This window comes from Mauremys reevesii, linkage group 3 (assembly GCF_016161935.1).
Source record: "Mauremys reevesii isolate NIE-2019 linkage group 3, ASM1616193v1, whole genome shotgun sequence".
NCBI lineage: Eukaryota > Metazoa > Chordata > Testudines > Geoemydidae > Mauremys > Mauremys reevesii.
In genome coordinates, this window is record NC_052625.1 from 116,596,000 (window position 1) to 116,615,063 (window position 19,064).

The 19,064-nt window shown below is 41.7% G+C and overlaps 1 protein-coding gene across 4 annotated transcripts in view; it reads right to left on the reverse strand.

The window, feature by feature from the left end:
- NKAIN2 (sodium/potassium transporting ATPase interacting 2) overlaps positions 1–19,064 on the reverse strand; it is a 746,352-nt gene that overhangs the window by 177,509 nt on the left and 549,779 nt on the right. For 2 of the 4 annotated variants that reach the window (XM_039532698.1, XM_039532696.1), the window contains exons 1-2: positions 18,547–18,637; positions 13,784–13,891 (exon numbers count right to left, since the gene is read on the reverse strand). The exons of 1 other annotated variant lie outside the window; for it this stretch is intronic. The gene's annotated coding sequence lies outside the window, so the exon portion shown is untranslated. Of the gene's footprint in view, positions 1–13,783; positions 13,892–18,546; positions 18,638–19,064 lie in introns of those variants that run through there. One more of the 4 variants, XM_039532697.1, reaches the window with a different exon arrangement.

Consider the following 19,064-nt stretch of genomic DNA (forward strand, 5'->3'; position numbering starts at 1 on the left):
AAGACATGTTGGACAGCGAACAATGCTTTTGTCAGCAGTTGAACAAACAGAATAAACCAGAGAAATAACATTATTTCAGATAAATGATCAATCCGTTCATGGTCCTTGAGGCTTGTTTCAGAGATTTCTGCTGGAATACACCAGGAAGTCTGTGATTCATATACTAGAATCGAAGAGCTCTATTACAATCCCAGATCGGTAGGACCTCCATTTATCTCTGAACTCCCTTTATCTAACACCAAGTATAGGCCCAAAATCTTCACTATATTACTAAAACCTATCCAACTGGTTTTACATACTATTGACAGAAGATTTCATCCAGTAACCTCTCTCATACTACAAGTGGTCTTTCACTTTGGGAAATTGATAGAAACTTGCAAATGATGAAATTACATTAGATATAATGATTCTTAAAATTAAATCAGCATTGACTTTTCCTTTTGCAATATTTTCCCCATTACAGAGGTCAAAGAAAAGATGTAAGAGAATTGCAGAGCACTGTAAAATAAAATGTCTTATTTTGTAGTTAAACAATTGTTCTGGATATCTCTGAAGGAGATGAACAAGGTTACTCTAGATCCAGGAATGGATACACATAAAGATCTTTATTTCTTTAAGCAAATTAAAATTTTAAAGGCACTTATCTAGTGCCCTAGGCTCTTTTCACAAAATACGCAAGTGCACATCATAAGACACAAGCTCCTCACTAAAGAGTTGTCCATTATACCTTAGTTTTTCTTCTTTTTGACTGCTAGTGCTGTCCAATATCCCAACAATAACCAACATATGAGTGAAGCAACAATCATAGTGCTCCCCCAAAATCAAGCCCTTAAGCCTTAGCTGCTACTGCAAATTCTGAAGCACTGTGTATTGTGTGCTCTGCATAGTGCACCATGTAACAAGTAGGCAGCCATATCCGCACCAGTGTTAGTTTCTGATTAATATCAACAAGTAGACTCATGTATGTGCGTTACAGTAATCTACTCTTCATTGGCAAAGGCATGGGTAACTAGAACAAGGTCTGCATTTGAAAAAGAAAGTTACACACACCTTGCATATCAGAAATGGAAAAACACAGCCTTTATCTGAACAAATAGCAGAAGATCATGATCTACTAAGACACCAAGATTTTAAGCATGAGATGTGAATGGCAGATTCATTACCCAATCAGAGATGTCAAACTAATATCCACCAACTTCTCTGGCTGCTATCTCCAGCTTAGTAACTAAAGCTGGTAAAAATAAATTAATACATACAAAAAATTTTGAATGGAAAAATTGCTTTCCCCCCCGTAAAAGACATTTTTGTGGGAAAATTTTAATTTGATGCAAAAATTGTCATTTCTTTTTACAAAAATACTAAAAAATGTGTGCACGCATGTGTGGAGGGGTACTGAATAGAATGGCTCCTCAGCACTAATTGGAAGCTAACCAGCTCCACAAGTTTCTTTGAGCTGGTCATGAAAATAGGTCCTTTGAGACAGGAGCATCTCAACAGGAGACAATGAGTGGTCCATAAAATCATATAATCATAAGACTGGAAGGGACCTGCACTCACAGCAGTATTAAGTAGTATCTAGACCATCCCTAAGAGACAGGCATTTGTCTAATCTACTCTTAAAAATCTCCAATGATGGAGATTCTGCAACCTCCCCAGGAAATTTATTCCAGTGCTTAACCACCATGACAGTTAGGATGTTTTACCTAATGTCCAACCTAAACCACCTTTGCTGCAGCTTAAGCCCATTGCTTCTTGTCCTATCCTCAGAGGTTAGCAAGAATATTTTTTCTCCTTCCTCCTTGTAACAACCTTTTATATACTTGATAAACTGTTATCATGCTCAATCTTCTCTTCTCCAGCCTCAACAAACCCATTTTTTCCATCTTCCCTCATAGATCATGTTTTCTAGACCTTTAATCATTTCTTTGCTCTTCTTTTGACTTTCTCCAATTTGTCCACATCTTTCCTGAAATGTGGTACCGAGAACTGGACACAATACTCCAGCTGAGGCCTTATCAGCACGGAGTAGAGCGGAAGAATTACTTCTTGTGTCTTGCATACAACACTCCTGCTAATACATCCCAGAATGATGTTTTTGTTGTTGTTGTTGGTAACAGTGTTACACAGTTGACTCATATTTAGCTTGTGATCCACTATGACACCCAGATCCCTTTCCGTAGTACTCCTTCCTAGGCAGGAGTTTCCCATTTTGTATGCATTCAACTGATTACTCCTTCCTAAGTGGAATACTTTGCATTTGTCCTTATTGCTTTTCATCCAGTTTAGTTTCAGACCATTTCTCCAGTTTGTCCAGATCATGGCAGTAGTATAATCTCTATTTCTCTATCATTTAATCAAATCCTAAATATCATGCTCAGTCCTATGGGCTGAGCTAATAAACAACTAGAAAAAGTCCCATGGTTGGCATGGCAGCCATGAAATTCTGAGCTGATTCAGATGAATCATCATGAAGTCACTGAGCACTATCAGTCTTAACAGCTCCAGTGCCACGACAGAGAGGAACCTGATTAGTACAGTGAAGACTTCTGCAGTTCAGTGGGGTTTTTCTATACACCATTTACAATCCTAATTTACCCCAGGAACTCAGCACTCTTCGCAGAAGTTCATATTCTGTCCTGAGCAATGACTTTAAAGTTAAAGTTGTTCATATGTTGAAAACTGAATACAAATTCAACTCCCCCATCAAAAAATGACAGCAGCAGGATCAGCCATAGACCCTTGGAGAAGTCTGAGTTCAATGGTGTTGTGGAGGGACTATTTCATTCCATATTTGAATGAGATAGTGACCTGAAAGTAACAAAGTGGGAAGTTGACTTACTCAGTCAACAGAGGCGAATCCATATTTTCCCATATTTTAGCAGGCACAACACAGACTCAGTGTCAAAGACTGATTTTCCTTAGACAGAATTTATCATTTATAAGAATTAAAATGCCATCATTTTAGGTTGCAAAACTTGGAGAAATATCTATAATGATATAAAATGTATTTTAATGGCTATAATTATGTTAGGATAGCTGCACTGCAGCATGCAGATAGGACTATCAATATGAGGAAGCGGTTCAGAAAAGCATTCAAACTAAACATTGCATCCATTGCAAAGGTGGCATGTAAGAACTGAAAAGGAGGTGTACGATAGGAATTTTCACATGGTGCTGGAGAGACATTCCACTCTGCATGCATCCGGCAGCTGCAGCTCCTATCCTGTGGTGTTGTTCCTGGCTACCCACTCCAGGAATTGCAACAGAACACATGGAGTTGTGAGGCATTGAAGCCCTATGAACCAGGTCACAATGCTACTCACTCAAATTTGGTCTGGCCACCCCTCTGTCATGATGACGGGGTGCCCAGGATGTACCTGAATAGTGCTGTGATCCTGTGAGCCAGGTTGGAATGCCCAGAGTGGGGAGCCAGGTCCAGCATGACTGGACAGGAACTGCCACTGCCAGGTGAGCATGGGGCAGACTTGCTCTCCAGTCCCCCTTTGAAAAAACAGCCTCTGGCACTGGGTATATCTACAGTGCATTCAGAGGTGTGGCTGAAGCATGTGTAGACATACCTGAGCTAACTTTGATCTAACTCACTTGAATAACTAACAGCATGGGTAGCAGCACGGTGCATCTAAAGCTATCCGGGACCCTGGGTATGTACATGATTGGCTAGCCTGTGCTGCAGTTTCATTGCTAATTGTAATGCAAGCTAGCTGGATCAAAGCTAGCTCAGGTACATGTGCTGCAGTCGCTCCTCTGATGGCTGTGTAGACATACCGTAAGGGACATATCACATAGTGATTAAAGTCTGAATGAAAAATGTTTCAGTTTCAGGTACATGGCCTTCCTGGGTTATATGAAATGTGTCATTTGCTACAGAGGGCTATAAACAGTCACAAACAGGGTACAAGAAATGAAGGCAAATATTTATATTTCAAAACCACAAACTTGTTGGCTAAACAGGACCATGTAGTTTTGGATGAAAATTATTTATTTCTTATCCAGAGGATAAGGATATAGGATGATTTTGTTGGCTATTAGGATTGATTCAGGAAACATGGACTCTATACTCAACTCTGCCACAGCCTTCTTATGTAACCACTAAAGCCACTTAGGGTAACCAAATAGCAAGTGTGAAAAATTGGGATGCTGGGGTAATAGTGTCCTATAAAGACGATAGTATCAGGACATCTGGTCACTGTTAAGTCATTCAATATGTGTCTCAGTTTCCCAATATGTAAAAGAGATGGCAATAATTTACTACTTCAAAGTGATGAAAACCAAATTAATTAATGCTCGGAAATTGCTGGATAGAAGCTGCGACAAAAGTGCAAAGTGCAAATGTGCAAATGATAATTATTAATTATCATTATTATTATATTGTTAAGAGCTGGGTTAAACCTGGTTATGGATTGAGTTAAAACCTTGTGAAACTGATATGAATGTAAGATTGTTGTAAGGTACAGTTAAGGGCCCATGCATTAAAAAAAAGGTATAATGGAGTCTGCCACTGGGTACTGTTCCAAAGAGAGATTGGTTGGTGGGTGGAGGTGGGTGCGGGTGTGGAAGGAGCAGACAAGAAACTGAGAGAGACTCGGAGGGAGAGCAAGAAAGCCAGGTGGCGTGACCTTGAGTGCAGGTTCTGGGTCAGAGATGCTTCCTGAAAGTAGTCTGAAAGTAAGCAAAGAAGCTATCCCCTGCTTTTGGATACTGCTGCATTCAAAGAAGCAGGACTTTGTACATTTCTTGTAAATAAACAAGATTGCATCAAAGAAAGTACCAGACTCCATCACTGATTTTTTACTCCCCACTGGAACTTCCCAAGGGTCCTGAATTTGTTGGGCTGCTCAGGTCAAAAGCAGGTTATATCTTCTTTATGAGATTAGTCCCTATTCTGTTCAGTAAAAAAGGTGTAGGAAGCCCATTCCAGGCTAGAGAGTCAGAATGTGGAACGAGTTTAGAAACCCATATTTGGCAGAGGCCTGTGTTAAACATGAACTATGCTTGATAGGAGAGCCAATCTGAAAACCGTATTCAGTTCAAACACTAAGGGTAATACATCTTGTACACTATGATGCCCTTAAAGGACTTGATCCAAGACTCTCTGAAGACAACAGAAATATTTTAATTGATTTCAGTGGCATTGGAAGGAGTTCATAATGCACAGAGATACTTATTTTTTCTTGCTTACTCTTTTCAAACAGAAGTCAGAATGAGCCCCTGAATTAAGACCAAGAATTCACCAAGGGCTATAGATTCAAAATAAATAACAGGGGGTTCCAGAAAATCCATTCCAACTCCAGCTCCACACCTCAGGCCAGCATTGTACATATGGACATATCTGCCAATCCCAGCTCTATAACAACCACTTATTTCTAGTAGTAAGAAAAGGGATAACAGAACAAAGATGAAAAAGTACCTTTTTGCTTGAATTAAAAGGATAATTGTCTACCTCCTGAGTGTCCTTCATTTACAGATGGAGATGAATAGCCACAGCTGCCATTTAAAGACCCACCTTCCTTTTTGCTAAATTAAGGGTGCATCGCTTTGTTTCTCAACAGAATCATCCACTTTCACAATCTGATTGCATTATTAAGCTTACAAGTATACCAAACATTCAACAAGATATGAAAATTGGAGAAAGTATCAGGAGTAATTCAGTCTTTTATGCAGGTAATCATCAATTAAAAGAGTTTCTTTAAGAATGCAAAGAAGACTGACCCCAGATTTCTGATCTGCTTCAAATTGTCTAGGCTTATAGATCTACCTTTTTTCACTCTTTGGTGGAAGTGTGGGGAGGGAAGGGGGAAATGGGCAGGAATCTCCATAGGAACAAACAAAAGATAGAATCATCAAAAGTTAGGGATGGAAAGGACCTCGAGAGGCCATCTAGTCCATGCCACTGTGCTGAGACAGTACCAAGTATACCCAGGCCATCCCTGACAGATGTTTGACTAACCTGTTCTTAAAAATTTCCAATGTCAGGGATTCCACAACCTTTCTTGAAAGTCAATTCCAGTACTTAACTATCCTTATAGTTAGAAAGATTTTCCTAATATCTAACTGAAATCTCCCTTGCTGCAAATTAAGCCCATTACTTCTTGTCCTACCTTCAGTGGACATGAAGAAACTTCCTCTTTAGAACAGCCCTTAACACATAGGAAAAGTGTATCAGGTCACCCCTCAGCCTTCTTTTCTCAGATTAAACAATTTTTAAACCTTTCCTCATAGGTCAGGTTTTCTAATTTTTTTTCATCATATTTGTAACCTTCCTCTGGACAGTCTCCAATTTGTCCACATCTTTCCTAAATTTGGCACCCAGAACAGGACACAATACTCCAGCTGAGGCCTCACCAGTGTCAAATAGAGTGGAAAAAATACCTCCTGGTTCTTGCAAATGATACTCCTATTAATACATCCCAGAATAATATTAGCCCTTTTCACAACTGCATCACATTATTGGCTCATATTCAATTTGTGATTCACTATAACCCCCACATCCATTTCAGCAGTGCAACTGCCTAGCTAGTTATTGCCCATTTTGTAATTGAGCATTTGATTTTTACTTCTTGAGTGCAGTACTTTGCATTTCTCTTTACTGTATTTCATCCTGTTGATTTTAGACCAATTCTCCAGTTTGTCAAGGTCATTTTGAATTCTAATCCTGTCCTCCAAAGTACTTGTGACCCCTCCCAGATTGGTGTCATCTGCAAATTTTATAAGCATACTCTCCTCTCCATTATCCACGTCATTAATGAAAATGTGAATAGTACTAGATCCAGGAGGTGAAGTCAAAATCAAGTTAAGATCAAAGCCAGGAGTTGGAATGAACATGGAAACTACAGGAGAGCCACACTGTTGCCTGGACACTTCCTGGAATGCCCAATGGGCTTTTATAGGGTGAGGAGCCAATCAGGAGTCGTGACAGAACCATAGAACCTCTAATCAAGGGGGTCCCAGAGGAACATACCAGTGGCCCTTGATGTAGAGCCAGCCATCCTGGACCTTGTGTTTCCCCTAACTTGGGGATGCCCTAAGTTTATTGGGAGGAGGATCCATCACTGCAGCTTAGCAGATCAGTAACATGAGGTCTTGGGGAATTGTGGCACCAGGACTTAAGAACACATAGGCACTCAGTGTCAGGGTGGATCCTGGGTGGCAAGATATTCCCCTTTTTGGACAAGGCATCAGTGGTCTTGTTCTGGGCTCCCAGGTGGTACATAATGATGACACTGAAGCACGTTACAAGCAGAATCCAACAAGGCAGCCTCTGGTTCAGTGCCTTGGCTCGGTGAATGTATTCTAAGTTTTATGATCCATGTAAACCTGTACTAGGTACCAAGCACCTTCTACTTTTCAAAGGCTGCTTTGGGGACTAGAAGCTCCTTATGTAGAATTTAATAATTCTGTTCAGCTGGAGTGAGCCTCTGTGAATAGTAGGCACAAGGGAGGTGGTACTGTCGGGGACCATGTCTTTGGGAGAGTAGGGCACTCACCTGGGATATAGAAGACCAGGTTCAAATCCTTGCTCTGAAACAAGAATTTGAATCCAGCTGCCCTAAGTACCAGGCTTCAAACTACTTTGGGCTAGGTCTCTCCCCCCAGTCTCTCCTAGTGCAGCTGTTCCAACTTGTACCAGTAATTAGAGCAGGAAGTTGAGTCTCCTCCTCCCAGGTGAGTGTTCCTAACCACCAGGCTATCAACTATCCTGCAGTGTCTCTCTTTTAATCTCTCCCGTTGCACATTGTATAAAATTCATGAATAGTCGGGTCAGAAAGCAAGAGCAAGAGACAATCACTCTGCTGCCTTTCTGCTGGTTAGGGCACTTGGTTGGGGGGACAGTCAAGTTTGAATCCCTGCTCCAACAACTATGTATGCAAAGTGGAATGGCTTTAACAAAAGAGATTGAGGGAAACCCACTTCACAGTAGGGTACAGTCCTAGCACTCACCTACACAGAGGAAGACCTAGGTTCAACTTCCTATTTCAGGAAATTTGAATTTAGGTTTCCCACATCCCAGATTAGTGCCCTACCCACTGGTCTAAAGGTTATACAGGCACCACTTTCATCCATTTTGTGAATGGCACCTAAGTCCCCTTGTGAATCTGGCCTGTCATTATTTTGGGGACTGAATCTATTTAGCAATTTTATGTCAAATTCACAAAGAGTTTTGGGTTGACAGAAATGGCATTTTTTGGCAAATAAACTATTACTTTGAAAAATATCACCCAGCTCTAGTTACTAATTGCTTTTCTGTCTCATCTCAGTGATGCTATTTTCTCGAGAGACTGCTGCTGGCCTGTTAAAACGCATAGCTATCTCTCTCTGTCTATTCCCTGTCGTGTTTCTTACCCAAACTAATTTGTCTCACCTGAAATTTGGGCCGTTTCACCTCACAGTTTCTTAATTAGAAAAACAGAAATATTTTTGAAAATGGAAGTGCCATATTAGAGTTAACAGGAAAGTTTTAATTCAGCTTTATATTAAGGGATAAGATCTTCCTTTGTGCCTTTAAATCATAGATTATTAGGGTTGGAAGGGACCTCAGGAGGTCATCTAGTCCAACCCCCTGCTTAAAGCAAGACCAATCCCCAAATGGCCCCCTCAAGGATTGAGCTCACCACTGTGGGTTTAACAGGCCAGTGTGCAAACCACTGAGCTATGCCTCCCCCCATCCTGTCTTTCCTTGTTCTCATGTGGATATAAGATATCAAACTAAATAAAATTGCCATAAACAAATATCCTTCCTTACAACTTCTTTAAGACACATTTGTGTGGAGTGGCATTGACTTTGTGCTCTCATTTCAAACAGAGCTGTCTTCACAATGGATGTCCAAACAACTGATTTCTTTTCTAAAGTGCTACTCTGATGGGGGGGTCAGACATCAATTACATTCCTTACAGTCGCTTATGCACCTTATTCAGCATGTTTCTTGGTGGTTTTCTAGAGTGTCTATTCTGCGGCAATATACATTATGACTTCATGCTGGAACTCAATATTGCTCATCAAAAGCCAATAAATTGTCCAGATGTATATTTGATATCAATGAGCGTAAGGGGAAATAGGATGGAGGAAAGTAGGAAAGGGATGGGGGTGAAACTGACATTTTTATTACTATAATCATGTGAAAATTCTCTGTTCACCTGGACTGGGGATTCAAAATCAGTTTACTGACCAGTTAGTGCTTTGTTTTACTAGAATGCAACCCAAGCATATTAAACTGTCAGATCTCTCTTGTCCAACAATAAAGATTACCTTTACTTTCAAAAAGGCTTATTTTCACTCTTCACCTTTAAACTGACTCTGTGCAAGATAATATTATTGAGGATTTGTGATAGAGTAAACAGCATCTTGTAATTTTACAGATGTCCTAAAAATGCCATTGATATTTTGGGAATTACATTTCCTCCCAATTGCATTCTCCCCTTAACTATCTGAAAATGTTTTAACATTTACTTCTGTCTGTGTTCATGTGCAAACACACACACAGACACACGAGGAACAAAGGAATAGTTATACTGGATCACACCCAGGGTCCATCTAGTTCAGTATCCTGAATCCAACAGCTTCAGAGGAAAATGGGGGGGAAAGCATGCAGTAGATTGTTATGGGATACCTTCCCAGGGGGCAGGTTTTCTTCTAACCCAGAGGCGAGCAATAATTTTTGAAGGGGGGGGGGGGCGCCAGGAATTTTAGTAAGTCATCACGGGCCGCACATTTCTACTATATTAATGGAGGGCGTGCGGGGTCTGGGAGGGAGTTTGGGTGCAGGAGGGAGCTCCGGGCTGGTGCAGAGTGTTGGAGTGCAGGAGAAGGTGAGGGGTGTGGGCTCTGGGAGGGAGTGTGGTGCAGGAGGGGGCTCCGGGCTGGTGCAGGGGATTGGAGTGCAGGAGGGGCTGCAGGGTCTGTGAGGGAGTTTGGGTATAGGAGGAGGTTCTGACCTGGGGCAGGGGGTTGGGGTGCAGGAGGGGGTATGAGGTGCAGGCGGCTCTTGGCTGCAGCGCAGCAGGGCACAGGCAGGCCCCACGCCACTCCCAGAAGTGGCAGCGGCTGGCTGCTGCTGGCATGTCTCTGCGTGCTCCTTGTGGGGAGGGGGACAGTGGGTCTCTGTGTACTGCCCGTGCCTGCAAGCACCACCCCTGCAGCTCCCATTGGCTGGAAACTGGCCAATGGGAGCTCTGAGGACGGTGCTGAGGGCAGGGGCAGTGTACGGAGCCGCCTCTCCCCCTCACCGGGGCATGCAGAGATGTGCCAGCAGCAGCCGGCCACTTCCAAGAGTGGAGTGGGGCCATGGCAGGCAGGCAGCCTGCCTGAGCACCCTGCTGTGCTGCAGGACTTTTAGCAGCCTGGACTCGGAGATCGCGAAGGGGGCAGAGGAGACTGGATAGAAATGTTAGTCATGGCACGTTGGACAGAAATGTTAGATGGGCTGGATGTGGCCCACAGGCCATATTTTGCCCACCCATGTTCTAACCCCAAGTAGTTAGAGGTACGATGAGGCCCTGAGGCATTTTGATTTATATCCCTTCCAAAACTCTTGGATTATTTACTATAACAAGTCGGTATATTCTTGTAATCTATATACATGTCTAAACCCCTTTGAAATTCTGCTAAACTCTTGGCCTCCAGGATATCTTGTGGCAATGAGTTCCACAGTTTAATTATCCACTATGTGACAAGATATTTCCTTTTATTTATTTTGAATGTGAAATCTTTCAATTTTACTAAATGCCAGATGTAACTTTTGTTATTTTGGCTTTTCAGTCCACAGTTATATGCAAGAGAAACATTAGCATCCAAACTATGAGTGGCGGAATGACATTTTAAAAAATATTTTTAAGAAGGATATAATATAAAAATTGTACACATTTGATGGTATCTCTCTCTTCCTCCCCCTATATGTCACTTGTCTTTTATTAGATTGTAAGTTTCTTAGGGGTGGACCATGTCTTCTTCCTTGCTTATAGAGCAACACAGGTCCCTGATCCTGATTGGGGCCTTTCAGAATTACTGCAATAACATTAGTAAACAAAGCACATTTTTCTCAGGTCAGGTCAAACAACATTTTAGGTAAAAAAATTCCTACCTCATAACCACAGATCGTTATGAGATGGTAGTGAGCTGAATGGCTATATGCCCAAAACCTGAGAACCCAACAACTTTTTATTTTCTCCTCTTTATAGAAGCAGAACCTGATAATTCAAAAGGTTTCTGGATATATCTTGCTAGAACAGGGGTGGGAAAACTTTTTGGCTCAAGGGCCACATCTGGGCATGGAAATTGTATGGCAGGTCATGAATGCTCACAAAATTGGGGGCTGGGGTGCGGGAGGGGGTGAGGGCTCCAGCTGTGGGTGCAGGCTCTGGGGTGGGGAGAGAAATGAGGAGGTCAGGGTGCAGGAGGAGGCTTCAGGCAGGGGCAGGGGTTTGGGGAGTGTGTGTGTGGGGGGGTGAGGGCTCTGGCTGGGGATGCAGGCTCTGGGCTGGGGCTGGGGACGAGGGGCTGGGGGTGCAAGACACTGCTCTGGGCTGGGACCGAGGGGTTCAGAGGGTGGGAGGGAGATCAGAGCTGGGGCAGGGGGTTGGCATCAGAGGTGCAGGCTCTGGCCAGGCAGTTCTGCGGGCTGCCCTTTCCACAGGCACCACCTCTGCAGCTCCCATTGGCTGTGTTTCCCAGCCAATGGGAACTGTGCGGGTGGCGCCTGGGGCGGGAGCACCATGTGGAGCCCCCCGGCTGCCTCTACGTGTAGGAGCCGGAGTGGGGACATGCCTCTGCTTCTGGGAGCCATGGCACACACAGAGTGGGGCAAGCCCCCAACCCCGCTCCCTGGTGGGAGTATGAGGGCTGGATGAAAACGTCTGATGGGCCAGATACAGCTTGCTACATGAAATGAAACATGCAAATGACAAGCATAGATCCGGGCATCAGGCACTGGTCCAAAGATGAAGTCAGAATCAGGGTTGAGGGGACAAACCAAATGTCAGAACCAGAAGCAGATGCCAAAGCCTGAGCTAAAAGGGTAAGCCGGACTTGTAATCAGACATATAGCCAGGGGTCAGAGCTGGGAGTCAGAAGCCAAAGCCTAAGCTGAAGGGTAAGTCAGGAAAGTAGCCAGGAGTCAGAAATCAGAACAAGCAAGTACAGACTGGGGCTGGAGCAGGAACAGAGTTGTGACCAAGGCAGGGCTTGGAGCAAGGACTGGAAGCAGGCTGGAGTAAGGGTTCGAGCAAGAAGCAGAAGTGAGAACCGGGTAAGTGCAGCCGTGGGCATGGTGCACATTGAGCAGCCACTGAGCTGCTGCTGTTGCAGCTGGAAGGCTCAGGCAGCAAACCTCTGTCTCCCCTGCCCAATCAAAAAGCTCTTCCATTTGAAGAAGGCTCATTGGGTCCTGCTGAACTTGCTGGGTGTCCTAGTGACCAAGCTGGGAGCCAACTGTGCCCCTGACAACAACCAGTGGAAGTGGAATTGATGGTACCGATGTTTCCCTCATACTGAGACTATTGCAGAGATTTCCATTAATTTTCATAAGGTTTGATTAGAAGTGAGATCCACAATCCAAGAGGGCTGAAATGAAAACCACGTTTTCAGAAAATGTCAGCAGTTGGAGCTGAACTCTGGATGAACAATACCACAAAGCTGATGCGGTGGACCACAGGAGGGAGTCAAAAGCCTGTAGTATAGTGTATAGTATATATTTCCCTGGGGATGCATTTTATGAAAAGGAAAAACATTTTCTTCTATTTTTGGCTTGAATTTTTGTGAAAATCGAAAGATGTCTATGGAGGAGAATACCTGAAAATCAAAAAGTACTTGTTTGTTACCGCTCTGTTCTGGAGAAGCAGAGCGAGGATTCAATTTTAGAAATTGTAAGGTTGCCTGAAAGTGCAGAGGAACCCAATATTAATCCAATTTCAGGCATAGGCTTTCATCTTTAACAATGTCATCTCACTGCTCATCAAGTGAGTAGTCAGCTGACAACAGCAGCAGGAACAAAACAGATTTGAGAGGTGAGGGGCTGTGGCTTTCACATGCAACTGCAGGATTCTGTACACTTGTGCATTATCAGTATTTTCAGCTTAATTCATTACTTTAATTTCTATATCTGTGGCTAATGCTGCACAACAAAAGGAAATATTGAAAAATGGTCAAAGGATGAGTGTTCCTCATCCAATAGTACAAGTCTGTATTAAGAAGAAAAAAAAAACCATAACAAAATAGATTGTTTAAGACTTATCAGAGAACAACTCTGGTCTTTTCCTTACTATGACAGCTAGTGTGAAGGCAGGGGCGCACGCTACAATCACCGCTGCCCCCGCTGCGCCGCGCCTGCGCCCGCGCGGTCGTCGCTCTTGGCGGCGCCGCGGGCTTCAGCTGAGCTGAGCTCCCGCTGCGGCGGCAGGTCCACCCGCCGGGCCGGCGCAGACAGACCCGCCGCATCTGCGGGAGCTCAACCGGCGGAGGGAAGCGGGACCGACCCGCGCCAGTCATGCCTGCGGCAGGTCGCCGCTGCCCGGCTCTGGTGTGGACAGGCCCGCGCATGCGCGCGGAGCTCCACCGGCCCAAATGCCGCCCGAACGGCCGCCGCCGCGCCTGCTTGCTTGCGCTGGGGTCTAGAGCCGCCCCTATGTGAAGGTACATGTTTTTCCTGCTAATTACAAAGACAAAACTGTTGTAAAATTCACATCTCACTTCACATATATTGAAACTCTTTGCATGACTTTAGCTGGTGCGACATGAAACAAAATTACACACCAAAAATAAAGTGTATGTTACCTCAATAGCTACAACAGCAACTGACAATTTTTTCAGTATGGTCTCTTTGAAAACTTTCTGGAGCACCTGAAGTGACTGGAATTTTCATACCAAAGTCAAACTCTATAACTGGGAAAAACAATAACAATAACAATCAAATAGTTGGCTTGGTAATTCAAGAAATAAGAATCCCAGTAAGCTCTTGTAGAAAATAATGGAAGAAAAGGACAATTTTTAATTGGAATTTCCAGGGAAGTTTTAACTAACCTGTTTAAAGATAAAGATATATATAAATGTTTTTTAAAAGAATCTCTATCTTTTCCAAATGCAGGATGGCTGTTTTTTCCCAAAATTTCTTATTGTTCGAATCTGGCTACAGTAATGCCAATTTTAGTCAATCCATGTTAGATGGGTTTAATTGGAGACATGAAAAGAAAGGAAGGATTGACTATTTTGGTTGACTAAGATTTTATACCTTATTACTAGAGCTGTCAAGCAATTAAAAAAATTAATCGCGATTAATCACACGATTAATTGCATTGTTAAACAATAACAGAATACCATTTATTTAAATATTTTTGTATGTTTTCTACATTTTCAAATATATTGATTTCAATTACAACACAGAATACAAAGTGTACAGTGCCCACTTTATATTATTATTTTTTATTACAAATATTTGCACTGTAAAAAAGAAACAAAAGAAATAGTATTTTTCAATTCTCCTAATACAAGTACTGTAGTGCAATCTCTTTATCATGTAAGTGCAACTTACAAATATAGATTTTTTTGTTACATAACTGCATTCAAAAACAAAACAGTGTAAAACTTTAGAACCTACAAGTCCTACTTCTTCTTCAGCCAATCGCTCAGACAAACAAGTTTGTTTACATTTACAGGAGATAATGCTGCCAGCTTCTTATTTACAATATCACCTGAAAGTGAGAACAGGCATTCACATGGCACTGTTGTAGCCAGCGTTGCAAGGTATTTATGTGCCAGATGCACTAAAGAGTCATATGTCCCTTCATGCTTCAACCACCATTCCAGAGGACATGCATCCATGCTGATAACAGGTTCTGCTCAATAACCATACAAAGTCGTGCTGACCGAAGCAAGTTCGTTTTCATCATCCGAGTCAGATGCTACCAGCAGAAGACTGATTTCCTTTTTTGGTGGTTCGGGTTCTGTAGTTTCCATATCGGAGTGTTGCTGTTTTAAGACTTCTGAAAGCATGCTCTACACCTAGTCCCTCTCAGATTTTTGGAAGGCATTTCAAATTCTTAAACCTTGGGTTGAGTGCTGTAGCTATCGCTAGAAATCTCACATTGGTACCTTCTTTGTGTTTTGTCAAATCTGCAGTGAAAGTGTTCTTAAAATGAACAACATGTGCTGTGTCATGATCTGACACTGCAATAACATGAAATATATGGCAGAATGGGGGTAAAAGAGTAGGGGACACACGGTTCTCCCCCAAGGAGATCAGTCACATATTTAATTAATGCATGATTTTTTTAATGACCATCATCAGCATGGAAGCATATCCTCTTGAATTGTGGGTGAAGCATGAAGGGGCATACGAATGTTTAGCAAAACTGGCACATAAATACCTTGCAATGCTGGCTACAAAAGTGCCATGCCAACACCTCCTCTCATTTTCATGTGACAAATATTTATAATAAAAAATAACATAAAGTGAGCACTGTCAACTGTGTTGCAATTTAAAGCAATATATTTGAAAATGTAGAAAAAAATTCCAAAAATATTTAATAAATTTCAATTGGTATTCTATTGTTTAACAGTCGATTTAAACTGCTATTAATCGTGATTAATTTTTTTCAATTAATTGTTTAACTGAGATTAATCGAAAGCCTTACTTATTACTATTTCATAGGAACAATTCTATATCTGCTTCCTTGGAGTCAGTAATCATTCAGTCACCACTGAATGTCTGGCACAGATCAAACAAAAAAATAATGTGCGGACTTTTTCTATTTTTAAGAATATTTTAGTCCTTCATGATGGATCCTCACCAATACATGTATTATTTTTCAAGGCCTGAATTATGCAGGTCAGACTAGGTGATCACAATAGACCCTTCTGGCCTTAAAATCTATGAAGTATGATAAGGCTGGTTTGATTTTATATTTTTGACAAGGTATATAAGTAAAACATCCATTCAAATCATTGAATTGTCATCAGGATTATTATTGTCAGGACAGTATCTTGTCACATTAGCACAGTAACCCACCGTAATGGGTAATCAGTCATCATCATTTCTCTCTTGCCTCTGAAGGGTCAAACTCTGAACACACCCACATTGGTATTATTCAGGAGTTAGTCATTTTACCGTGCTTATGAGAACAAAAATCAAACCTTCCAAATCCAAAGTCCAAGTTCTGCTCTCAGATGCATTCTCCTCCTTTAGACAGAATGCCTCTTAGTGCTCCTCTTGGGTGTGATTTAACTCTGCTTCTTACTACAGCCGATGCCAAAAGTTATACTGGTACTAAAACTGTGTGTAGACCTGGCCTTAATGATGTTTGAACATGCATCTGGCAACTTGGTATGTGTAAAAAATAGTAAACAGGCTTTTAAGAGACAAGAGACTAGATAAGACATTAAAAGGAAAGCATAAACCAAATATAAATTTAATAGCAAAATATGTAAAAGGGTTGATCTTCTCTTTTACTACATTATGTTAACTACTCCTTGCATGTATTATAAATGTCACTTCCAGGCTTCCAGCCGTTCTGGAATGGATTTGTTTTTAAGACACTTGCTGAATAAATTCATAGGCTAATTGTTTTGTAATGTTCAACAGTATAGGTTGTTTTTTGGAGGTTTTTTTTTCCTTTTGAATGCATGTAATTGAATAATCAAATCCTGTTTGTGCAACAAGTATCCAAACTGTGACAGTAAAACACAATCTAGATATTATGAAGACTTCATACTTCTTTAATTGGTTTGTCTGTGTTGTATATTTTTATTGTGCAGGCAACAGAATATTATCTCTCTGATTTACTTGAACTATTTATTATTATTCAAGGCTCATACAACTTTTAGGTCTAGTTTAGAAATTGAATTTCTATTGCCATAAAGAAAAGTTCAATTTTTATCATTATGTACTATGCTGCGGTCTACAGTATCATATTCTCTAGTCCACATTCCTAATTAGCACAACACCCTTATTCTTGGCTGTATAGAAATTTTTTTTTGCCTCTCCTTGCTTATGGCATCCATACATTCCTGTTCTCTTTTTAGTCTGTTACTCTTCATGTAAGTCAGGCAGTATGAGGGCCTGATTCTTCTGCCATTCTGGTTTTACACAACTGAGTAAATCCACAGACTTCAGGAAAGTTACTCCTGATTTATACCAGCATGAGACAAAAATCAGAGTCTAAGTAATAAAGGGATAGGAGTATTTTCTAGTCACAAATATAAAGAAATCAAGTGTGAAAGAATGGAATTTCTAGGCTACTTATTCCATGCACTAGTCAGTTTCAAAAAACAACTTAAAAGTAGTTTCCAGCACTACAACTGCCTCTGAGTCCTCTTGCTAAATTCTGTGGATTTTATTAGAAGACCCATTATGTCACTCAGTGCAGCTCCATGACAATGCAGGACTGTTCACTATTTTTTAGTGTTTTGTCCAGACTGGTTTTAATTGCCCAAAGCAATTGAGCTGCTAACATTTCCTTTCAAAGATTCAGCTCACTGTCAAGATAACCACAGCAAATCTGTCATTAAAAAAAATCTGTCATTAATCTGTCATTAAAAAAAACCCTTTTTAAAATTAGATTGTAAACTGTTCCATGTATTTAGACAATGCATGTTTGGACAGCATCTAGAACAATGTGGCCCCAGTTTTGATTGGGACCTTATTGTACTACTGTAATATTACGAACAACAACAATAGTAATTGGATTTTCAGCAAGCAGTTGTCTAGTAGAAGTGGTCTTTATTTAAAGGGCAAACAAAGCTTACTAGAAACATATGAGATACATTAGAACAGTCACTATGGCTTATTGTGCATATTTCAATGTATATTTCTTAACTTTCTGTTCTAAAATGTTCATTCCGATGACAGAGAAAACCCGGTCTCTCCCTGATTTAAGCCTTTAGCGTAATCGTTTATTGGCAATAGTTCAAAATGAAAATGTAATGAATAAGAGACTAAATCTCTTAGAAAAGCTATGACTTCTGTCTGGGCAACTGTATGTGTGGAAGACATATGGGAAACCTCACCTCACACTTGGGATTACTGCTGTTACTTTCAATTTTACTTGCATTTTTATTTTTGATGACAAATGTCCAATTTTAAGAAGCCTGTTACGGCTAATGTCTGGTGTGGCACAGTCTCCTCAGTGAAACATGATTCCCAGGGTCTTTTCCCATTCAGATATGTAGCTTATCTCTTCTGGTCTGAGTATTGGTTTGGGGTTGGTTGGTTGGAAACTTTCCAATGTTATTTTGCTATAACTATTGTAGAATTAGATTCGGTTGTAGAGTTTTTACCACAGTTTATGTTACTGAACATATTTGTTCGATATCTCTATAAACTAGCCTGGCTCCCTAGGACACAGCCCATAGGTGCTGCACCACCCCAGGAGCATCTCAGGGAAAGAATTGTGGCTCAGAGAGGCACAATCTCTTTCCTGCTTTCCCCTTAGCTCCAAAGGGTTAGTAATTGACTGCTGACCAAATTACAGCTCCACCCCTTCCACAAGCACTACTGGGGGAAGAGCCAAGGCTTTACCTATTTTCCACTGTGCTCTACTCACCTGCTAGACAGTGTAAGTGTGCCTAGACCCAAGGTTTGAGTAGACTGCCCATGGGCACAAAAGGGGGTCTCTCCAGTTTCTGTTAAAGCCCTGTACGGGTGCACATCCTGAGTCATAGAATCATAGAATCATAGAATTCAAGATCAGAAGGGACCATTATGATCATCTAGTCTGACCTCCTGCAAGATGCAGGCCACATAAGCCGATCCACCCACTCCTGAACTAATTCTCTCCCTTGACTCTGCTGTTGAATGCTCCAAATCATGATTTAAAGACTTCAAGAAGCAGATAATCCACCAGCAAGCGACCCCTGCCCCATGCTTCGGAGGAAGGCGAAAAACCTCCAGGGCCACTGCCAATCTACCCTGGAGGAAAATTCCTTCCCGACCCCAAATATGGCGATCAGCTGAACCCCGAGCATGTGGGCAAGATTCTCCAGCCAGACCCTCTGGAAAAGGCTAACAATATCCCAACATTGACCCTTTGTACTAATTACCAGTGTGGCACGTTATTGACCT